At 35.9% G+C, this 14,868-nt stretch overlaps 12 non-coding genes across 12 annotated transcripts; all 12 read left to right on the top strand.

Moving 5' to 3' along the window:
* The first annotated feature begins 668 nt into the window (after window positions 1-668).
* TRNAQ-UUG (transfer RNA glutamine (anticodon UUG)) lies at window positions 669-740 on the top strand. The gene has a single exon. It is a non-coding gene; the product is annotated as a tRNA-Gln (tRNA).
* An 806-nt stretch (window positions 741-1,546) lies between these two features.
* On the top strand, window positions 1,547-1,618 carry TRNAQ-UUG (transfer RNA glutamine (anticodon UUG)). The gene has a single exon. It is a non-coding gene; the product is annotated as a tRNA-Gln (tRNA).
* Window positions 1,619-2,438: 820 nt separating this feature from the next.
* On the top strand, window positions 2,439-2,510 carry TRNAQ-UUG (transfer RNA glutamine (anticodon UUG)). Its single transcript has one exon. It is a non-coding gene; the product is annotated as a tRNA-Gln (tRNA).
* Window positions 2,511-3,328: 818 nt separating this feature from the next.
* Window positions 3,329-3,400, top strand: TRNAQ-UUG (transfer RNA glutamine (anticodon UUG)). The gene has a single exon. It is a non-coding gene; the product is annotated as a tRNA-Gln (tRNA).
* Window positions 3,401-5,111: 1,711 nt separating this feature from the next.
* On the top strand, window positions 5,112-5,183 carry TRNAQ-UUG (transfer RNA glutamine (anticodon UUG)). The gene has a single exon. It is a non-coding gene; the product is annotated as a tRNA-Gln (tRNA).
* An 818-nt stretch (window positions 5,184-6,001) lies between these two features.
* TRNAQ-UUG (transfer RNA glutamine (anticodon UUG)) lies at window positions 6,002-6,073 on the top strand. Its single transcript has one exon. It is a non-coding gene; the product is annotated as a tRNA-Gln (tRNA).
* An 820-nt stretch (window positions 6,074-6,893) lies between these two features.
* TRNAQ-UUG (transfer RNA glutamine (anticodon UUG)) lies at window positions 6,894-6,965 on the top strand. The gene has a single exon. It is a non-coding gene; the product is annotated as a tRNA-Gln (tRNA).
* Window positions 6,966-7,783: 818 nt separating this feature from the next.
* On the top strand, window positions 7,784-7,855 carry TRNAQ-UUG (transfer RNA glutamine (anticodon UUG)). Its single transcript has one exon. It is a non-coding gene; the product is annotated as a tRNA-Gln (tRNA).
* A 1,711-nt stretch (window positions 7,856-9,566) lies between these two features.
* TRNAQ-UUG (transfer RNA glutamine (anticodon UUG)) lies at window positions 9,567-9,638 on the top strand. Its single transcript has one exon. It is a non-coding gene; the product is annotated as a tRNA-Gln (tRNA).
* Window positions 9,639-10,456: 818 nt separating this feature from the next.
* TRNAQ-UUG (transfer RNA glutamine (anticodon UUG)) lies at window positions 10,457-10,528 on the top strand. Its single transcript has one exon. It is a non-coding gene; the product is annotated as a tRNA-Gln (tRNA).
* A 1,711-nt stretch (window positions 10,529-12,239) lies between these two features.
* TRNAQ-UUG (transfer RNA glutamine (anticodon UUG)) lies at window positions 12,240-12,311 on the top strand. Its single transcript has one exon. It is a non-coding gene; the product is annotated as a tRNA-Gln (tRNA).
* A 1,711-nt stretch (window positions 12,312-14,022) lies between these two features.
* TRNAQ-UUG (transfer RNA glutamine (anticodon UUG)) lies at window positions 14,023-14,094 on the top strand. Its single transcript has one exon. It is a non-coding gene; the product is annotated as a tRNA-Gln (tRNA).
* Window positions 14,095-14,868: the final 774 nt, after the last annotated feature.

The following is a 14,868-nucleotide window of genomic DNA, read 5'->3' as shown; positions in this document are numbered from 1 at the left end:
TTTGTCAAACATTTGGAAATAAGAAAATTTGCAATAAGAATGCAGTAATCCATCACTTGTGCTATGGTTTTTAGATATTCTGGTTTTTAGAATTTACTTCTTCAGTGTGCACTAATTAGAGTAAAGGTCTGGTCTTCTTCTCTTCTTAAAACCTAGACCCCAGTAGATTCAATCACCAAAAAAGGTCCTGATTGATTAAGTTGCCTTTGCGTTTCTTAGATTTGCCATATTGCTATATTTGAGAAAAAGTTTTCTCTGTATGCCATATAGAGAAATGCTGCATCAGCCAAAGGATGACATTTTTGTTTATTCCTAACATGGATTTAAAAATTCTCTGTTTTGTATGTGTCTATGATGTTCTCTAGCAAGTTTCAAGGGCTGCTAACTCTAGCCAATGCCATGTGTTGATCCCAGTCTTCATGCACTTTGTTGCTGGATAAAATCCTTTCTTGGCATTTCTTGTAGGACAACAAGAAAAAGCACATGGCCTATATGGGGATCAAACCCGTGACCTTGGCATTATTAGCTCCACGCTCTAACCAACTGGGTGAACCAGCCATACATAAAAGCATCAGCAAACACAAAAATGCCAAATGTACCTAAAATAGGAGAACATTCAGTATTTCAAAGATCAGCTATATTGAGTAGAGGAAGAGTCTATTATAAAGGGTTCTATGGTGTAATGGTGAGCACTCTGGACTTTGAATCCAGCGATCCGAGTTCAAATCTCGGTGGGAACTAACTTTGTTCATTTTCCTCAAAGTTTTAGGATAGCTTATCTATATTGAAACTTTCTATAAATCCCATCAACTTCAGTGGTTTCTTTACTCCAAACTAATTTTGAAACTGTTTCAAATCAGTTTTCAACTGGAGAGATGTTTGTCAAACATTTGGAAATAAGAAAAGTTGCAATAAGAATGCAGTAATCCATCACTTGTGCTATGGTTTTTAGATATTCTGGTTTTTAGAATTTACTTCTTCAGTGTGCACTATTTAGAGTAAAGGTCTGGTCTTCTTCTCTTCTTAAAACTTAGTCCCCAGTAGATTCAATCACCAAATAAGGTCCTGATTGATTAAGTTGCCTTTGCATTTCTTAGATTTGCCATATTGCTATATTTGAGAAAAAGTTTTCTCTGTATGCCATATAGAGAAATGCTGCATCAGCCAAAGGATGACATTTTTGTTTATTCCTAACATGGATTTAAAAATTCTCTGTTTTGTATGTGTCTATGATGTTCTCTAGCAAGTTTCAAGGGCTGCTAACTCTAGTCAATGCCATGTGTTGATCCCAGTCTTCATGCACTTTGTTGCTGGATAAAATCCTTTCTTGGCATTTCTTGTAGGACAACAAGAAAAAGCACATGGCCTATATGGGGATCAAACCCATGACCTTGGCATTATTAGCTCCACGCTCTAACCAACTGAGTGAACCAGCCATACATAAAAGCATCAGCAAACACAAAAATGCCAAATGTACCTAAAATAGGAGAACATTCAGTATTTCAAAGATCAGCTATATTGAGTAGAGGAAGATTCTATAATAAAGGGTTCTATGGTGTAATGGTGAGCACTCTGGACTTTGAATCCAGTGATCTGAGTTCAAATCTCGGTGGGACCTAACTTTGTTCATTTTCCTTAAAGTTTAATTTTCAAAGTTTTAGGATAGCTTATCTATATTGAAACTTTCTATAAATCCCATCAACTTCAGTGGTTTCTTTACTCCAAACTAATTTTGAAACTGTTTCAAATCAGTTTTCAACTGGAGAGATGTTTGTCAAACATTTGGAAATAAGAAAATTTGCAAAAAGCATGCAGTAATCCAATACTTGTGCTATGGTTTTTAGATATTCTGGTTTTTAGAAGTTACTTCTTCAGTGTGCACTAATTAGAGTAAAGGTCTGGTCTTCTTCTCTTCTTAAGACCTAGTCCCCAGTAGATTCAATCACCAAAAAAAGTCCTGATTGATTAAGTTGCCTTTGCATTTCTTAGATTTGCCATATTGCAATATTTGAGAAAATGTTTTCTCTGTATGCCATATAGAGAAATGCTGCATCAGCCAAAGGATGACATTTTTGTTTATTCCTAACATGGATTTAAAAATTCTCTGTTTTGTAAGTGTCTATGATGTTCTCTAGCAAGTTTCAAGGGCTGCTAACTCTAGCCAATGCCATGTGTTGATCCCAGTCTTCATGCACTTTGTTGCTGGATAAAATCCTTTCTTGGCATTTCTTGTAGGACAACAAGAAAAAGCACATGGCCTATATGGGGATCAAACCCGTGACCTTGGCATTATTAGCTCCACGCTCTAACCAACTGAGTGAACCAGCCATACATAAAAGCATCAGCAAACACAAAAATGCCAAATGTACCTAAAATAGGAGAACATTCAGTATTTCAAAGATCAGCTATATTGAGTAGAGGAAGATTCTATTATAAAGGGTTCTATGGTGTAATGGTGAGCACTCTGGACTTTGAATCCAGTGATCCGAGTTCAAATCTCGGTGGGACCTAACTTTGTTCATTTTCCTTAAAGTTTAATTTTCAAAGTTTTAGGATAGCTTATCTATATTGAAACTTTCTATAAATCCCATCAACTGCAGTGGTTTCTTTACTCCAAACTAATTTTGAAACTGTTTCAAATCAGTTTTCAACTGGAGAGGTTTGTCAAACATTTGGAAATAAGAAAATTTGCAATAAGAATGCAGTAATCCATCACTTGCGCTATGGTTTTTAGATATTCTGGTTTTTAGAATTTACTTCTTCAGTGTGCACTAATTAGAGTAAAGGTCTGGTCTTCTTCTCTTCTTAAAACCTAGTCCCCAGTAGATTCAATCACCAAAAAAGGTCCTGATTGATTAAGTTGCCTTTGCATTTCTTAGATTTGCCATATTGCTATATTTGAGAAAAAGTGTTCTCTGTATGCCATATAGAGAAATGCTGCATCAGCCAAAGGATGACATTTTTGTTTATTCCTAACATGGATTTAAAAATTCTCTGTTTTGTATGTGTCTATGATGTTCTCTAGCAAGTTTCAAGGGCTGCTAACTCTAGCCAATGCCATGTGTTGATCCCAGTCTTCATGCACTTTGTTGCTGGATAAAATCCTTTCTTGGCATTTCTTGTAGGACAACAAGAAAAACCACATGGCCTATATGGGGATCAAACCCGTGACCTTGGCATTATTAGCTCCACGCTCTAACCAACTGAGTGAACCAGCCATACATAAAAGCATCAGCAAACACAAAAATGCCAAATGTACCTAAAATAGGAGAACATTCAGTATTTCAAAGATCAGCTATATTGAGTAGAGGAAGATTCTATTATAAAGGGTTCTATGGTGTAATGGTGAGCACTCTGGACTTTGAATCCAGTGATCTGAGTTCAAATCTCGGTGGGACCTAACTTTGTTCATTTTACTTAAAGTTTAATTTTCAAAGTTTTAGGATAGCTTATCTATATTGAAACTTTCTATAAATCCCATCAACTGCAGTGGTTTCTTTACTCCAAACTAATTTTGAAACTGTTTCAAATCAGTTTTCAACTGGAGAGATGTTTGTCAAACATTTGGAAATAAGAAAAGTTGCAATGAGAATGCAGTAATCCATCACTTGTGCTATGGTTTTTAGATATTCTGGTTTTTAGAATTTACTTCTTCAGTGTGCACTAATTAGAGTAAAGGTCTGGTCTTCTTCTCTTCTTAAAACCTAGTCCCCAGTAGATTCAATCACCAGAAAAGGTCCTGATTGATTAAGTTGCCTTTGCATTTCTTAGATTTGCCATATTGCTATATTTGAGAAAAAGTTTTGTCTGTATGCCATATAGAGAAATGCTGCATCAGCCAAAGGATGACATTTTTGTTTATTCCTAACATGGATTTAAAAATTCTCTGTTTTGTATGTGTCTATGATGTTCTCTAGCAAGTTTCAAGGGCTGCTAACTCTAGCCAATGCCATGTGTTGATCCCAGTCTTCATGCACTTTGTTGCTGGATAAAATCCTTTCTTGGCATTTCTTGTAGGACAACAAGAAAAAGCACATGGCCTATATGGGGATCAAACCCGTGACCTTGGCATTATTAGCTCCACGGTCTAACCAACTGAGTGAACCAGCCATACATAAAAGCATCAGCAAACACAAAAATGCCAAATGTACCTAAAACAGGAGAACATTCAGTATTTCAAAGATCAGCTATATTGAGTAGAGGAAGAGTCTATAATAAAGGGTTCTATGGTGTAATGGTGAGCACTCTGGACTTTGAATCCAGTGATCTGAGTTCAAATCTTGGTGTGACCTAACTTTGTTCATTTTCCTTAAAGTTTAATTTTCAAAGTTTTAGGATAGCTTATCTATATTGAAACATTCTATAATCCCATCAACTTCAGTGGTTTCTTTACTCCAAACTAATTTTGAAACTGTTTCAAATCAGTTTTCAACTGGAGAGATGTTTGTCAAACATTTGGAAATAAGAAAAGTTGCAAAAAGAATGCAGTAATCCATTACTTGTGCTATGGTTTTTAGATATTCTGGTTTTTAGAAGTTACTTCTTCAGTGTGCACTAATTAGAGTAAAGGTCTGGTCTTCTTCACTTCTTAAGACCTAGTCCCCAGTAGATTCAATCACCAAAAAAAGTCCTGATTGATTAAGTTGCCTTTGCATTTCTTAGATTTGCCATATTGCAATATTTGAGAAAAAGTTTTCTCTGTATGCCATATAGAGAAATGCTGCATCAGCCAAAGGATGACATTTTTGTTTATTCCTAACATGGATTTAAAAATTCTCTGTTTTGTATGTGTCTATGATGTTCTCTAGCAAGTTTCAAGGGCTGCTAACTCTAGCCAATGCCATGTGTTGATCCCAGTCTTCATGCACTTTGTTGCTGGATAAAAACCTTTCTTGGCATTTCTTGTAGGACAACAAGAAAAAGCACATGGCCTATATGGGGATCAAACCCGTGACCTTGGCATTATTAGCTCCACGCTCTAACCAACTGAGTGAACCAGCCATACATAAAAGCATCAGCAAACACAAAAATGCCAAATGTACCTAAAATAGGAGAACATTCAGTATTTCAAAGATCAGCTATATTGAGTAGAGGAAGATTCTATTATAAAGGGTTCTATGGTGTAATGGTGAGCACTCTGGACTTTGAATCCAGTGATCCGAGTTCAAATCTCGGTGGGACCTAACTTTGTTCATTTTCCTTAAAGTTTAATTTTCAAAGTTTTAGGATAGCTTATCTATATTGAAACTTTCTATAAATCCCATCAACTGCAGTGGTTTCTTTACTCCAAATTAATTTTGAAACTGTTTCAAATCAGTTTTCAACTGGAGAGGTTTGTCAAACATTTGGAAATAAGAAAATTTGCAATAAGAATGCAGTAATCCATCACTTGCGCTATGGTTTTTAGATATTCTGGTTTTTAGAATTTACTTCTTCAGTGTGCACTAATTAGAGTAAAGGTCTGGTCTTCTTCTCTTCTTAAAACCTAGTCCCCAGTAGATTCAATCACCAAAAAAGGTCCTGATTGATTAAGTTGCCTTTGCATTTCTTAGATTTGCCATATTGCTATATTTGAGAAAAAGTGTTCTCTGTATGCCATATAGAGAAATGCTGCATCAGCCAAAGGATGACATTTTTGTTTATTCCTAACATGGATTTAAAAATTCTCTGTTTTGTATGTGTCTATGATGTTCTCTAGCAAGTTTCAAGGGCTGCTAACTCTAGCCAATGCCATGTGTTGATCCCAGTCTTCATGCACTTTGTTGCTGGATAAAATCCTTTCTTGGCATTTCTTGTAGGACAACAAGAAAAACCACATGGCCTATATGGGGATCAAACCCGTGACCTTGGCATTATTAGCTCCACGCTCTAACCAACTGAGTGAACCAGCCATACATAAAAGCATCAGCAAACACAAAAATGCCAAATGTACCTAAAATAGGAGAACATTCAGTATTTCAAAGATCAGCTATATTGAGTAGAGGAAGATTCTATTATAAAGGGTTCTATGGTGTAATGGTGAGCACTCTGGACTTTGAATCCAGTGATCTGAGTTCAAATCTCGGTGGGACCTAACTTTGTTCATTTTACTTAAAGTTTAATTTTCAAAGTTTTAGGATAGCTTATCTATATTGAAACTTTCTATAAATCCCATCAACTGCAGTGGTTTCTTTACTCCAAACTAATTTTGAAACTGTTTCAAATCAGTTTTCAACTGGAGAGATGTTTGTCAAACATTTGGAAATAAGAAAAGTTGCAATGAGAATGCAGTAATCCATCACTTGTGCTATGGTTTTTAGATATTCTGGTTTTTAGAATTTACTTCTTCAGTGTGCACTAATTAGAGTAAAGGTCTGGTCTTCTTCTCTTCTTAAAACCTAGTCCCCAGTAGATTCAATCACCAGAAAAGGTCCTGATTGATTAAGTTGCCTTTGCATTTCTTAGATTTGCCATATTGCTATATTTGAGAAAAAGTTTTCTCTGTATGCCATATAGAGAAATGCTGCATCAGCCAAAGGATGACATTTTTGTTTATTCCTAACATGGATTTAAAAATTCTCTGTTTTGTATGTGTCTATGATGTTCTCTAGCAAGTTTCAAGGGCTGCTAACTCTAGCCAATGCCATGTGTTGATCCCAGTCTTCATGCACTTTGTTGCTGGATAAAATCCTTTCTTGGCATTTCTTGTAGGACAACAAGAAAAAGCACATGGCCTATATGGGGATCAAACCCGTGACCTTGGCATTATTAGCTCCACGGTCTAACCAACTGAGTGAACCAGCCATACATAAAAGCATCAGCAAACACAAAAATGCCAAATGTACCTAAAACAGGAGAACATTCAGTATTTCAAAGATCAGCTATATTGAGTAGAGGAAGATTCTATTATAAAGGGTTCTATGGTGTAATGGTGAGCACTCTGGACTTTGAATCCAGTGATCCGAGTTCAAATCTCGGTGGGACCTAACTTTGTTCATTTTCCTTAAAGTTTAATTTTCAAAGTTTTAGGATAGCTTATCTATATTGAAACTTTCTATAAATCCCATCAACTGCAGTGGTTTCTTTACTCCAAACTAATTTTGAAACTGTTTCAAATCAGTTTTCAACTGGAGAGGTTTGTCAAACATTTGGAAATAAGAAAATTTGCAATAAGAATGCAGTAATCCATCACTTGCGCTATGGTTTTTAGATATTCTGGTTTTTAGAATTTACTTCTTCAGTGTGCACTAATTAGAGTAAAGGTCTGGTCTTCTTCTCTTCTTAAAACCTAGTCCCCAGTAGATTCAATCACCAAAAAAGGTCCTGATTGATTAAGTTGCCTTTGCATTTCTTAGATTTGCCATATTGCTATATTTGAGAAAAAGTGTTCTCTGTATGCCATATAGAGAAATGCTGCATCAGCCAAAGGATGACATTTTTGTTTATTCCTAACATGGATTTAAAAATTCTCTGTTTTGTATGTGTCTATGATGTTCTCTAGCAAGTTTCAAGGGCTGCTAACTCTAGCCAATGCCATGTGTTGATCCCAGTCTTCATGCACTTTGTTGCTGGATAAAATCCTTTCTTGGCATTTCTTGTAGGACAACAAGAAAAAGCACATGGCCTATATGGGGATCAAACCCGTGACCTTGGCATTATTAGCTCCACGCTCTAACCAACTGAGTGAACCAGCCATACATAAAAGCATCAGCAAACACAAAAATGCCAAATGTACCTAAAATAGGAGAACATTCAGTATTTCAAAGATCAGCTATATTGAGTAGAGGAAGATTCTATTATAAAGGGTTCTATGGTGTAATGGTGAGCACTCTGGACTTTGAATCCAGTGATCTGAGTTCAAATCTCGGTGGGACCTAACTTTGTTCATTTTCCTTAAAGTTTAATTTTCAAAGTTTTAGGATAGCTTATCTATATTGAAACTTTCTATAAATCCCATCAACTGCAGTGGTTTCTTTACTCCAAACTAATTTTGAAACTGTTTCAAATCAGTTTTCAACTGGAGAGATGTTTGTCAAACATTTGGAAATAAGAAAAGTTGCAATGAGAATGCAGTAATCCATCACTTGTGCTATGGTTTTTAGATATTCTGGTTTTTAGAATTTACTTCTTCAGTGTGCACTAATTAGAGTAAAGGTCTGGTCTTCTTCTCTTCTTAAAACCTAGTCCCCAGTAGATTCAATCACCAGAAAAGGTCCTGATTGATTAAGTTGCCTTTGCATTTCTTAGATTTGCCATATTGCTATATTTGAGAAAAAGTTTTCTCTGTATGCCATATAGAGAAATGCTGCATCAGCCAAAGGATGACATTTTTGTTTATTCCTAACATGGATTTAAAAATTCTCTGTTTTGTATGTGTCTATGATGTTCTCTAGCAAGTTTCAAGGGCTGCTAACTCTAGCCAATGCCATGTGTTGATCCCAGTCTTCATGCACTTTGTTGCTGGATAAAATCCTTTCTTGGCATTTCTTGTAGGACAACAAGAAAAAGCACATGGCCTATATGGGGATCAAACCCGTGACCTTGGCATTATTAGCTCCACGGTCTAACCAACTGAGTGAACCAGCCATACATAAAAGCATCAGCAAACACAAAAATGCCAAATGTACCTAAAACAGGAGAACATTCAGTATTTCAAAGATCAGCTATATTGAGTAGAGGAAGAGTCTATAATAAAGGGTTCTATGGTGTAATGGTGAGCACTCTGGACTTTGAATCCAGTGATCTGAGTTCAAATCTTGGTGTGACCTAACTTTGTTCATTTTCCTTAAAGTTTAATTTTCAAAGTTTTAGGATAGCTTATCTATATTGAAACATTCTATAATCCCATCAACTTCAGTGGTTTCTTTACTCCAAACTAATTTTGAAACTGTTTCAAATCAGTTTTCAACTGGAGAGATGTTTGTCAAACATTTGGAAATAATAAAATTTGCAAAAAGAATGCAGTAATCCATTACTTGTGCTATGGTTTTTAGATATTCTGGTGTTAAGAAGTTACTTCTTCAGTGTGCACTAATTAGAGTAAAGGTCTGGTCTTCTTCACTTCTTAAGACCTAGTCCCCAGTAGATTCAATCACCAAAAAAAGTCCTGATTGATTAAGTTGCCTTTGCATTTCTTAGATTTGCCATATTGCAATATTTGAGAAAAAGTTTTCTCTGTATGCCATATAGAGAAATGCTGCATCAGCCAAAGGATGACATTTTTGTTTATTCCTAACATGGATTTAAAAATTCTCTGTTTTGTATGTGTCTATGATGTTCTCTAGCAAGTTTCAAGGGCTGCTAACTCTAGCCAATGCCATGTGTTGATCCCAGTCTTCATGCACTTTGTTGCTGGATAAAATCCTTTCTTGGCATTTCTTGTAGGACAACAAGAAAAAGCACATGGCCTATATGGGGATCAAACCCGTGACCTTGGCATTATTAGCTCCACGCTCTAACCAACTGAGTGAACCAGCCATACATAAAAGCATCAGCAAACACAAAAATGCCAAATGTACCTAAAATAGGAGAACATTCAGTATTTCAAAGATCAGCTATATTGAGTAGAGGAAGATTCTATTATAAAGGGTTCTATGGTGTAATGGTGAGCACTCTGGACTTTGAATCCAGTGATCCGATTTCAAATCTCGGTGGGACCTAACTTTGTTCATTTTCCTTAAAGTTTAATTTTCAAAGTTTTAGGATAGCTTATCTATATTGAAACTTTCTATAAATCCCATCAACTGCAGTGGTTTCTTTACTCCAAACTAATTTTGAAACTGTTTCAAATCAGTTTTCAACTGGAGAGGTTTGTCAAACATTTGGAAATAAGAAAATTTGCAATAGGAATGCAGTAATCCATCACTTGCGCTATGGTTTTTAGATATTCTGGTTTTTAGAATTTACTTCTTCAGTGTGCACTAATTAGAGTAAAGGTCTGGTCTTCTTCTCTTCTTAAAACCTAGTCCCCAGTAGATTCAATCACCAAAAAAGGTCCTGATTGATTAAGTTGCCTTTGCATTTCTTAGATTTGCCATATTGCTATATTTGAGAAAAAGTGTTCTCTGTATGCCATATAGAGAAATGCTGCATCAGCCAAAGGATGACATTTTTGTTTATTCCTAACATGGATTTAAAAATTCTCTGTTTTGTATGTGTCTATGATGTTCTCTAGCAAGTTTCAAGGGCTGCTAACTCTAGCCAATGCCATGTGTTGATCCCAGTCTTCATGCACTTTGTTGCTGGATAAAATCCTTTCTTGGCATTTCTTGTAGGACAACAAGAAAAAGCACATGGCCTATATGGGGATCAAACCCGTGACCTTGGCATTATTAGCTCCACGCTCTAACCAACTGAGTGAACCAGCCATACATAAAAGCATCAGCAAACACAAAAATGCCAAATGTACCTAAAATAGGAGAACATTCAGTATTTCAAAGATCAGCTATATTGAGTAGAGGAAGATTCTATTATAAAGGGTTCTATGGTGTAATGGTGAGCACTCTGGACTTTGAATCCAGTGATCTGAGTTCAAATCTCGGTGGGACCTAACTTTGTTCATTTTCCTTAAAGTTTAATTTCCAAAGTTTTAGGATAGCTTATCTATATTGAAACTTTCTATAAATCCCATCAACTGCAGTGGTTTCTTTACTCCAAACTAATTTTGAAACTGTTTCAAATCAGTTTTCAACTGGAGAGATGTTTGTCAAACATTTGGAAATAAGAAAAGTTGCAATGAGAATGCAGTAATCCATCACTTGTGCTATGGTTTTTAGATATTCTGGTTTTTAGAATTTACTTCTTCAGTGTGCACTAATTAGAGTAAAGGTCTGGTCTTCTTCTCTTCTTAAAACCTAGTCCCCAGTAGATTCAATCACCAGAAAAGGTCCTGATTGATTAAGTTGCCTTTGCATTTCTTAGATTTGCCATATTGCAATATTTGAGAAAAAGTTTTCTCTGTATGCCATATAGAGAAATGCTGCATCAGCCAAAGGATGACATTTTTGTTTATTCCTAACATGGATTTAAAAATTCTCTGTTTTGTATGTGTCTATGATGTTCTCTAGCAAGTTTCAAGGGCTGCTAACTCTAGCCAATGCCATGTGTTGATCCCAGTCTTCATGCACTTTGTTGCTGGATAAAATCCTTTCTTGGCATTTCTTGTAGGACAACAAGAAAAAGCACATGGCCTATATGGGGATCAAACCCGTGACCTTGGCATTATTAGCTCCACGGTCTAACCAACTGAGTGAACCAGCCATACATAAAAGCATCAGCAAACACAAAAATGCCAAATGTACCTAAAACAGGAGAACATTCAGTATTTCAAAGATCAGCTATATTGAGTAGAGGAAGAGTCTATAATAAAGGGTTCTATGGTGTAATGGTGAGCACTCTGGACTTTGAATCCAGTGATCTGAGTTCAAATCTTGGTGTGACCTAACTTTGTTCATTTTCCTTAAAGTTTAATTTTCAAAGTTTTAGGATAGCTTATCTATATTGAAACATTCTATAATCCCATCAACTTCAGTGGTTTCTTTACTCCAAACTAATTTTGAAACTGTTTCAAATCAGTTTTCAACTGGAGAGATGTTTGTCAAACATTTGGAAATAATAAAATTTGCAAAAAGAATGCAGTAATCCATTACTTGTGCTATGGTTTTTAGATATTCTGGTTTTTAGAAGTTACTTCTTCAGTGTGCACTAATTAGAGTAAAGGTCTGGTCTTCTTCACTTCTTAAGACCTAGTCCCCAGTAGATTCAATCACCAAAAAAAGTCCTGATTGATTAAGTTGCCTTTGCATTTCTTAGATTTGCCATATTGCAATATTTGAGAAAAAGTGTTCTCTGTATGCCATATAGAGAAATGCTGCATCAGCCAAAGGATGACATTTTTGTTTATTCCTAACATGGATTTAAAAATTCTCTGTTTTGTATGTGTCTATGATGTTCTCTAGCAAGTTTCAAGGGCTGCTAACTCTAGCCAATGCCATGTGTTGATCCCAGTCTTCATGCACTTTGTTGCTGGATAAAATCCTTTCTTGGCATTTCTTGTAGGACAACAAGAAAAAGCACATGGCCTATATGGGGATCAAACCCGTGACCTTGGCATTATTAGCTCCACGCTCTAACCAACTGAGTGAACCAGCCATACATAAAAGCATCAGCAAACACAAAAATGCCAAATGTACCTAAAATAGGAGAACATTCAGTATTTCAAAGATCAGCTATATTGAGTAGAGGAAGATTCTATTATAAAGGGTTCTATGGTGTAATGGTGAGCACTCTGGACTTTGAATCCAGTTATCTGAGTTCAAATCTCGGTGGGACCTAACTTTGTTCATTTTCCTTAAAGTTTAATTTTCAAAGTTTTAGGATAGCTTATCTATATTGAAACTTTCTATAAATCCCATCAACTGCAGTGGTTTCTTTACTCCAAACTAATTTTGAAACTGTTTCAAATCAGTTTTCAACTGGAGAGATGTTTGTCAAACATTTGGAAATAAGAAAAGTTGCAATGAGAATGCAGTAATCCATCACTTGTGCTATGGTTTTTAGATATTCTGGTTTTTAGAATTTACTTCTTCAGTGTGCACTAATTAGAGTAAAGGTCTGGTCTTCTTCTCTTCTTAAAACCTAGTCCCCAGTAGATTCAATCACCAGAAAAGGTCCTGATTGATTAAGTTGCCTTTGCATTTCTTAGATTTGCCATATTGCTATATTTGAGAAAAAGTTTTCTCTGTATGCCATATAGAGAAATGCTGCATCAGCCAAAGGATGACATTTTTGTTTATTCCTAACATGGATTTAAAAATTCTCTGTTTTGTATGTGTCTATGATGTTCTCTAGCAAGTTTCAAGGGCTGCTAACTCTAGCCAATGCCATGTGTTGATCCCAGTCTTCATGCACTTTGTTGCTGGATAAAATCCTTTCTTGGCATTTCTTGTAGGACAACAAGAAAAAGCACATGGCCTATATGGGGATCAAACCCGTGACCTTGGCATTATTAGCTCCACGGTCTAACCAACTGAGTGAACCAGCCATACATAAAAGCATCAGCAAACACAAAAATGCCAAATGTACCTAAAACAGGAGAACATTCAGTATTTCAAAGATCAGCTATATTGAGTAGAGGAAGAGTCTATAATAAAGGGTTCTATGGTGTAATGGTGAGCACTCTGGACTTTGAATCCAGTGATCTGAGTTCAAATCTTGGTGTGACCTAACTTTGTTCATTTTCCTTAAAGTTTAATTTTCAAAGTTTTAGGATAGCTTATCTATATTGAAACATTCTATAATCCCATCAACTTCAGTGGTTTCTTTACTCCAAACTAATTTTGAAACTGTTTCAAATCAGTTTTCAACTGGAGAGATGTTTGTCAAACATTTGGAAATAATAAAATTTGCAAAAAGAATGCAGTAATCCATTACTTGTGCTATGGTTTTTAGATATTCTGGTGTTAAGAAGTTACTTCTTCAGTGTGCACTAATTAGAGTAAAGGTCTGGTCTTCTTCACTTCTTAAGACCTAGTCCCCAGTAGATTCAATCACCAAAAAAAGTCCTGATTGATTAAGTTGCCTTTGCATTTCTTAGATTTGCCATATTGCAATATTTGAGAAAAAGTTTTCTCTGTATGCCATATAGAGAAATGCTGCATCAGCCAGAGGATGACATTTTTGTTTATTCCTAACATGGATTTAAAAATTCTCTGTTTTGTATGTGTCTATGATGTTCTCTAGCAAGTTTCAAGGGCTGCTAACTCTAGCCAATGCCATGTGTTGATCCCAGTCTTCATGCACTTTGTTGCTGGATAAAATCCTTTCTTGGCATTTCTTGTAGGACAACAAGAAAAAGCACATGGCCTATATGGGGATCAAACCCGTGACCTTGGCATTATTAGCTCCACGCTCTAACCAACTGAGTGAACCAGCCATACATAAAAGCATCAGCAAACACAAAAATGCCAAATGTACCTAAAACAGGAGAACATTCAGTATTTCAAAGATCAGCTATATTGAGTAGAGGAAGATTCTATTATAAAGGGTTCTATGGTGTAATGGTGAGCACTCTGGACTTTGAATCCAGTGATCCGAGTTCAAATCTCGGTGGGACCTAACTTTGTTCATTTTCCTTAAAGTTTAATTTTCAAAGTTTTAGGATAGCTTATCTATATTGAAACTTTCTATAAATCCCATCAACTGCAGTGGTTTCTTTACTCCAAACTAATTTTGAAACTGTTTCAAATCAGTTTTCAACTGGAGAGGTTTGTCAAACATTTGGAAATAAGAAAATTTGCAATAGGAATGCAGTAATCCATCACTTGCGCTATGGTTTTTAGATATTCTGGTTTTTAGAATTTACTTCTTCAGTGTGCACTAATTAGAGTAAAGGTCTGGTCTTCTTCTCTTCTTAAAACCTAGTCCCCAGTAGATTCAATCACCAAAAAAGGTCCTGATTGATTAAGTTGCCTTTGCATTTCTTAGATTTGCCATATTGCTATATTTGAGAAAAAGTGTTCTCTGTATGCCATATAGAGAAATGCTGCATCAGCCAAAGGATGACATTTTTGTTTATTCCTAACATGGATTTAAAAATTCTCTGTTTTGTATGTGTCTATGATGTTCTCTAGCAAGTTTCAAGGGCTGCTAACTCTAGCCAATGCCATGTGTTGATCCCAGTCTTCATGCACTTTGTTGCTGGATAAAATCCTTTCTTGGCATTTCTTGTAGGACAACAAGAAAAAGCACATGGCCTATATGGGGATCAAACCCGTGACCTTGGCATTATTAGCTCCACGCTCTAACCAACTGAGTGAACCAGCCATACATAAAAGCATCAGCAAACACAAAAATGCCAAATGTACCTAAAACAGGAGAACATTCAGTATT

This window comes from Taudactylus pleione, unplaced genomic scaffold, assembly GCF_031769625.1.
Source record: "Taudactylus pleione unplaced genomic scaffold, aTauple2 ptg000085l, whole genome shotgun sequence".
NCBI lineage: Eukaryota > Metazoa > Chordata > Amphibia > Anura > Myobatrachidae > Taudactylus > Taudactylus pleione.
This window is presented reverse-complemented; position numbering and strand designations above follow the sequence as displayed.